We start from the raw sequence: 8,369 nt of genomic DNA, 5'->3' as shown, positions 1-8,369 counted from the left end.
TATTATCCTGTATTAAAACATTTCCTTTAATCAATAGTGCAATATATAAACAATGTTTTGTGAGTAGAATAAAATTTCCAGTGATAAACTTAACTGCTTTTTCGACGTTATTTTACCATCTAACTAAAAATAGGAAAGCCTTGAACCCCTTCCACTAAATTTAGTTAGTATTAAGATTCTTTTACAGGGAGTGCAGTGGAGCTGACGCTGAAATCATTACGTATTTGGTTATATCATCGCTAGTCTCACTGAACTCTTCTGAACTCTACATGTCATGTGTGGTCTGGCGTCTCCTTACCAGCAACAGGGCCCAGGTTCAAACTAGTCAATTCCCTAAAAAACACGCTCAGAGCGTCGTTGCGCGAAAGTGGTAGGGAGACACGATATAGAACAAACAGACACCACGCAGAATGTTAGTAATGTAGTCGAATTAAGTCGGGTGATGCTGAGGGTATTAGATTAGGAAATGAGACACTTAAAGTAGTAAAGGAGTTTTGCTATTTGGGGAGCAAAATAACTGATGATGGTCGAAGTAGAGAGTATATAAAATGTAGACTGGCAATGGCAAGGAAAGCGTTTCTGAAGAAGAGAAATTTGTTAACATCACGTATAGATTTAAGTGTCAGGAAGTCGTTTCTGAAAGTATTTTTAAGGAGTTTAGCCACATATGGAAGTGAAACATGGACAATAAATAGTTTGGAGAAGAAGAGAATAGAAGCTTTCGAAATGTTGAAGATTAGGTGGGTAGATCACGTAACTAATGAGGAGGTATTGAATAGGATTTGGGAGAAGAGAAGTTTGTGGCACAACGTGACTAGAAGAAGGGCTCGGTTGGTAGGACATGTCCTGAGGCATCAAGGGATCACAAATTTAGCATTGGAGGGCAGCGTGGTGGGTAAAAATCGTAGAGGGAGACCAAGAGATGAATACACTAAGCAGATTCAGAAGGATGTAGGTTGCAGTAGGTACTGGGAAATGAAGGAGCTTGCACAGGATAGATTAGCATGGAGAGCTGCATCAAACCAGTCTCAGGACTGAAGACCACAACAACAACAATAGGTATCTTCTAGGGAACTAAGAATACAAAAGAGTGGACTATTTGGCCTACCGAAAAAGGATGTTATTTTACACGGGGGAAATCTCACTCTTGAAAAATTGCTAAAATACTCGGATCATATCGTAATACAGAAAACGAGAGTTGAAGTCTGCTGCTTTTGTATTTGAACTGCGAAGAAACGGTGGATATGTGTCATTTTTGTGGATCAAGAAGCGTGCTGGGATAGTCTGGAATGAGGCCAACCAACTGATAAAGAAGGCAGCAAAGGCGAAAATACGTGGGAGATGAATTCTGGATGTTTATCTAATTGCTGTAGCCAGTGACACAGTCGGAAGTGGATGTAACAAGGAATGAGAAATTGGCGTCCTGTGCAAAAATATGTGGTACAATCAAATCCAGTTACTTTTGTGAAAGGCACAGTAATACGCTGAGAAGTATGGTACGAAATATAACTCCACTGGCAAAGGGTCTAAAGGCGCTTCGAAATGACCATTACCAGATGGAAATTAGCCACAATTGCTGCCAATACTTCCATAGAATTCACGTCATATCATCACTTCCTGCGAGTGCGGAGAGATCCAGGACGTCACTCACATATACTTTGGCTGCACTGTATACAATAAGGAACCAGAATGGCTATTTACGGAGCTGGTTACAACGAAACAAGAACTTCTCTCGAAGGTGCTGATACTCTTGCCAACAGTGTATATAAAAATCTGTAAACTACTCGTATAATTCTTGTTTTATGCTGGTATGAAATTACAATCGACCATTTTGTGTATAGGAAATGTGAAGTTGGCAGGAATCTCTTTTACGTACTGTGGTTTTAGCCCGTGCTTTCCTTTATTGATTGTATCACCGTCTTAGCAACAAACCCCTCTATGCAGGTGCAGAAGACAGACGCCTAGGTGGTCCAGGGACACTATATCAGTAGGTCAGTGCCTCTCCCGGCTTCTAACAGGGAAAAGGTCCCAGTGGGACAAATGTCTTAACGCGTGTGGTGATTACTTTTGAATGGAACCATTCCATGGTTCAATTGTGGCGGGTGTTCGTTTTTCATTTGTCTGTCCTTTATACATGCCAGCCTGTTGCATGGAATCAGTCTAGTTACAAAGGAGGCAACACGTTTGGACGTGCCGATGACCACACTGTTAATGAAGTTTGTTGACATCGACCGTCAAACTTGTCTGCAAGGAATACCGTAAACTCGCATCCGTCTAAAACGGATAAGAACAATGAAGGTATAATGATCCGAACAGACAGCGACCTAATATGAGTGTCACACGTAGCCAGTAACAGCTGGTTTCAAACTAGGCTGGAACTGCTGCTGTCGGTGAGTGATGGTCCACCTGGAACCATTTCTGAGCGAACATTACGAAGGTAAATGATTGTAGTGGACATTTAGAGTGAGTTACCTCACAATACGTCGTTACTCGAAGCGGCGCATTAAGCTACACGTCTTCAGTGGACCAAAAAAATGCAGAAAATGGGCAGAGGCTGACAGCGATCCGACGAGTCTCTTTTAGAATGATGCAAGGAATCGAGTGGACTGATGGCCCAGAGAGGCCGCAGCGTATTTAGGGTGCAGTTCAGCCCGAAGGGGATCTGTGACTGTGGTTTTCGTGCCATGGTTTGTGTGCCCTCACACATATTACCGTGAACATGAAACAGGGACTTGACATAATAGTTTCGTGGATATGGTACTGGTCATATTGCACAAAATTATTGCTGATGATCCAACATATCGGCCGCGGTTACAGTGGTCTTCTTCTATATCTACTACTGTATTTTTGCTGTTCAGAGTCACCTATATTTTTCTGACAAAATAAAACGCCGTCTGTATGATCTTATTTATTTTGTTGCAACCAGTTTCGGCGCTCCAGTGCGCCATCTTCAGGGTGTGGTTGATGCGGAAGGGGTTGACACAATCAATATACATATCGCATCAATGTCCAGCGTAACTGGATACGGAGGTTATCTGAAAACTTAGGTGTTAGCACTCCAGTTATGCTGACCGCTGATGCGATATATACATAGGGATTGTGTCAACATCTTCCGCATCAACTACAGCCTGAAGATGGCGCATTGAAGCTCCGAAACTGTTCGCAACAAAATAAATAAAATCATAAGAACGGCTGTAGGCGTTTTATTTTCTCGCAAAAAAAATCCCGTCGTTCCAAAGACCTCCTGTCAAAAGGATGGACTTACAAAAATCATCTACGACTGCTCTACTGAGGATGACATTACGTTAGTATTTTGAAGAACGTTTATATGCTTGGTCTTTTATGGCAGAAGGAGAGGGAATTATTATTGTGACGGACTTCTGTGACGGATAGATAGGTATGTACTGTTGTCTTTTGCTTCTTACAGTGTGTGCCACGACGGCTATTCACCTGAAAATGGGATGCGAACTCTTGTTGTCCTCGTGCTGGTAATGTTCGCGTCTCGCGTTGTTGGTGCGGCCTGTTCGGTTCTGACGGCTGGCAGCCAGAATGGGGCAAGCCTAAGTCCATCCCGTTTATTCATGTTGTTGGAGCGCTTTAATATTTCGATGGACTCTCTGATCTTTTGTTTCGCCATTCCCAGTTGCTTGGCAAGTACGCGATTTCCTTCAGTTTTAATTCCTTGCCTCAATCTTTCTGGTGTCCAGCCACTGCAGATTTGTTCTTTTGCCCAAGTTGAAAAGTTGTTCGTTGCCACTGGCTGCACGTTTCTCCGATGTACACTTCTCCACACTCACATCCACACTGCACACGTCTGCAGTGCGCAGAGTACCTACCTTTTCCTTGGTGGAGCCTAGCACCTCCTCGATCTTGCAGCTGCTGTAGAAGACGGGCTGGACACAAACCCTGCCAAACATGGCCAAAACGTTGGTTCATCAGGAGTAGTTTTTTATAATGTGACGCGGCAGTATGTTCAAAAAAGTATTGTCCTCTGACTGTGGCTGAGGAAGCTATCGCTTTTATATGTGAATCAGTAAGTTTACTTCAACATTCTCGGTGTCCAAGTGCTGCACTTTCTTCTACATCTTCATGACGAATAAACTATGGACACTGAAAAGAAAATGCCAATAATCACTACTTAAAACACGTTTGCTTTTTACAGACCACTGATTATGGCACAAATAAATAGAAGCACGACTGGGCAATGAAAATAATTGTATTTTGGATAATAGGTGGACGTGAATGCCTAGAAGTGGGCCGCATATGTACCTAGAATGAATGAAATTCCTACACCAAAATTAGCTCTGCTTTACTCACGCTGAGGAATACATAGTCCAAGGGGAAGATGGGCTTCTGAGCCAAAGAGGAGAGAGGACTTCATCCAACAAACTGAAGAAGTTGAAAGAAATTCTTCTCAGTGTGTGCTCCATTACATGGTTCTCGCCATCAGTTACTCCGTGTTCTATTCGAAGAGATGAGAATGAATAAAATGAAGTTAAATATCTCTAACATTTCGCGGCCCTGTCAGCAACTGTATAATACTAAAAACTAAACTCCTCCCGAACAGGCCATAAAGGCCCAACGGTACCGACTGGCCGCCGTGTCATCCTCAGCCCACAGGCGTCACTGGATGCAGATATGGAGGGGCATGTGGTCAGCACACCGCTCTCCCGGCCGTATGTCAGATTCCGAGGCTGGAGCCGCTACTTCTCAATCAAATAGTTCCTCAGTTTGCCTCACAAGGGCTGAGTGCACCCCGCTTGTCAACAGCACTCGGCAGACCGGATGATCGCCCATCCAAGTGCTAGCCCAGCCCGACACCGCTTAACTTCGGTGATCTGACGGGAACCGGTGTTACCGCTGCGGCAAGGCCGTTGGCCACCAACTGTATAAATTTTAATTTTAATAATGAACAGTCTCAGTCGCACCGTTTACCTAGAATTTACCTAGGTTTCAGTCGGGATAACCCAGCCTTCTTCAGAATAACAGTATCTATTGTTTGTCCATAGTGGACATCGTCAAGCTAAAACTACAAATCCATAAATTATCGCCAAACTGTAAAACTTATCTGGCACTGCCTCGGCCCCACTTCGCGTTCGCGATGCGGCAGCCACGAGTGCTGTACTGGAACTGCACTCTTGGCTGCCGCATCGCGGTCGCGAAGTGGGGCCGAGGCAGTGCCAGATAAGTTTTACAGTTTGGCGATAATTTATGGATTTGTAGTTTTAGCTTGACGATGCCCACTATGGACAAACAATAGATACTGTTATTCTGAAGAAGGCTGGGTTATCCCGACTGAAACCTAGGTAAATTCTAGAAAAACTGTGCAAGTGAGGCTGTTCATTATTAAAATAAAAATAAAAATTAAAATGAAGTTAGCTGTATTCGTAGGGTTGCACGTTTACATTCCTAGTCTGAAGAACACTCAGGCACCCTATCGCTTCGCGACTAACCTGCTAAACCACCCGATCTTAAACGCATAGAAAATGTCTGGGACTATTTGAAACAGCTTGTGAAACACAACAGTCAACATCCCTTCGTTATTGTAGCTAAGTGACGGGCTCCATGTGCATATGGCATACCCGAAGAACCTTGTAGAACCTCATCCTCGCTGAAATGAGCTCATTATCAACACTATGAGTGGTATTATATTGTCCGATCTGTTTGTATGTACGAAATGGAAATGAAGAACACACTTCGTTTGTCGTGATTGCAGTGTAGACACTATTATTAAGGCCTGGCTAAGATTTTGGCTCATTAGCCACGCCCGGTTTCAAGTGCCAAAGTGCTCAGTCTCGCTTCGACTGTCCTCCACATGTCTGAACACGAGGAGGCGGAAGAAGAGAAAACAGAGAACGCGCCACATTTAAATGGCAGTACAGTGGTACTGCATATGTCTCTGTTTTATATTTCTCATTTCTCAACAACAAAGATCGTAAACAAAACAAGTTTTTGGTATTAATTAATTATTTTTGCACGCTGAAGATATAATTTTTATCTTGAACAAGCTGTCGGCATACGCACAGGCCCAGGCCATTCCACGGAGTTTCGCACTCGAGTTGCCACGTATTCGTGACTTATTTAGTTTCATAATCGAAAAAAGGTATTTCACACAAACATGTCGATCGAAATATTGTACCACTTTTGCGACCTCAGTCTGAAGACATGGAGAGTCTACTGGAGGAAAACAATGTAGACGTCCTGGACAGTTTTAACGTACAAAACTTTGTAATTAAAGCAGGAATTACCTTGCAATTAAGTCAGTTACATCTGCATATGTACAGGTGCACTTTCAACTGAAACGGCAAGCGGTCTCGAAAACATGGAAAATAGGTGTAAGATTTGCAATGTTCTCAAAGCCTTTATGAAATTATCGTTGTAATTGTTCCAAGGCCACAATGAATTCTTCAACTGTCATGATTTCTTGAATGCCATTGGGTTTATGGAACTGGATTGTCTTTGTCAGAACGTGTCCCTTCTACCACACGATTATCTTTTTAAATGCTTCCCCATGAAATTGGAAAGAAGTTACCTTGCAGTGTCTTACTGTGGGAAGTGTGAAGCAAAGACCACTTAAAATGCGAAGTGTGCAATTCATTTCGGATGTTCTAATTTTCGTTCCTGCACTCTTTTTACCTTCATTAATTCGACGATAGCTACATTTAAATCGAAAAATCGATCCAGACATGCCTCTTGGCTCACATTGCACTAAAATATGAAGTCTCCAAATTCTTCGTTCATTTCCACTGAAAACTGTTGCGAAAATGGAATAATGGTCGTGATTTCAGAAATTTTACTATTCCTACCACCAATTTCTTCAGGCTCTCCAGGCCTGCAAATTTACCACAAAGTGCTTCTTCATGTTTAGAAGATCTGTCCTGTCTGTCTATCGTTATAATTTTTTCTTTTTCATTGTCATCTAAAAGTTTAAATTGTTTCTGCATGGTACTGTAATGTCGTTCCGTAGCTAATAAGCATTACCCGTAGGTTATGTGAAATGAGGATTCTTATCCCTCTCTTCTGCCATTCCAATTGATTTTAAAGGATTGTGACGATGTATCGCAAGACTCCCTCTTTTCGTGTAAACAGCCACCGGACCTGTGAACGTTCTTAATACCACGAACAAATAGCGGAGAATATACAGCGCTGACAGTACGATTCTGCCGAACTCAAAGGGTTGTGCCGACTGCAAAATGCCGCACCGAATGCTAAATCAAATTTAGCGCTGTTCCATGCACATCCTTGAAGGACCGAACAAAGACGAATGAGAGACGCCGTGCCTTAGCCTGCCCGCAGCCCGCACATGCTGCACGCGTGAAGTTTTGCACGTCGTTTAAGACCCTGCTTTTATTGTTCCAAGATGACCGGTTTCAACAGTCTTACGAGGACTGCGAGAGGAAACTGAAAAACCAAGCCATGAAATCTCTAAATCAGATTGGAGAGCACTGGAAGCCCATGTTGAACTTCTAGAGCAGGAGAACTACAAGAGGACACAGAAAGAAAAAGCGACTACTTCTATCTCTTCATTTTCTGCTGTTTTAGCTTCGTAAAAACCAAAGCTAAGAGACAGAAATCAGCAAACATAAAAGCCAGTACACTCTTTCTTAGATCCACCGAGAAGAAGGACACCAAAGATGCAAAGAAGAAGCTTACTGATGCAATAAATCCGCGGACAGACAAGTTTAGGATCAAATCGATCCGGACAGCCAATAGCGTTGTCATAGTGGAAACAGAAATGAGCGTATGGCATCTTTGGCCGGGAGGCCCCCTCCGGGGAAGTTCGGCCGCGAAGCGCAAGTCTTATTTCAGTCTCGGTCTCGGCGCCACATTGGGCGACTTGCGCGACGGTGATGAGGATGAAATGATGATGAGGACAACACAACATCCAGCCCCCAAGCGGAGAAAATCTCCAACCCGAACGGGAGTTGAACCCGGGCCTGCTTGCATGGGAGGCGAGCATGTTACCTCCCAGCTAAGCAGGCGGACAGTGGAAACAGAGAATAATAGTGACAACATAAAGCTTCAAGAAAACGCTCATCAGATACACAGCATTAAATGTGAACCATCGAAAAAGAAGAGCTCAAGGAAGTGGACGACAATGAACTTCTCGAAGATATCTATGAGCTTAACTTGTTTCAGCGTATGCAAAAGGGAGAATCTGAAGAAGAGGTACGACTGAGATCCCAAACCGAACACTGAGAGAAAAACCTATATTATTTATAGAAGTCACTCCTTGTGTTCGTAAGCTACTACAGCAAAAAGAAAAAGTATGTTTCGGTTTCCGTGCTCTAGGAATGAGTGATTACGTGGATGTGCCAAAATGTTATGAATATTGTAACAGGTAAGTTTAAGGAGCGAGTGCCACCACA

At 43.1% G+C, this 8,369-nt stretch overlaps 1 pseudogene; it reads right to left on the bottom strand.

Annotated features, from left to right (window-relative positions):
• Positions 1-4,761: 4,761 nt before the first annotated feature.
• LOC126189074 (5S ribosomal RNA) lies at positions 4,762-4,879 on the bottom strand (annotated as a pseudogene).
• Positions 4,880-8,369: the final 3,490 nt, after the last annotated feature.

Source organism: Schistocerca cancellata, chromosome 5, assembly GCF_023864275.1.
Source record: "Schistocerca cancellata isolate TAMUIC-IGC-003103 chromosome 5, iqSchCanc2.1, whole genome shotgun sequence".
Taxonomy (NCBI): Eukaryota; Metazoa; Arthropoda; class Insecta; order Orthoptera; family Acrididae; genus Schistocerca; species Schistocerca cancellata.
The sequence above is the reverse complement of the archived record's forward strand: the minus strand, read 5'-3'. Positions and strand labels throughout refer to the sequence as shown.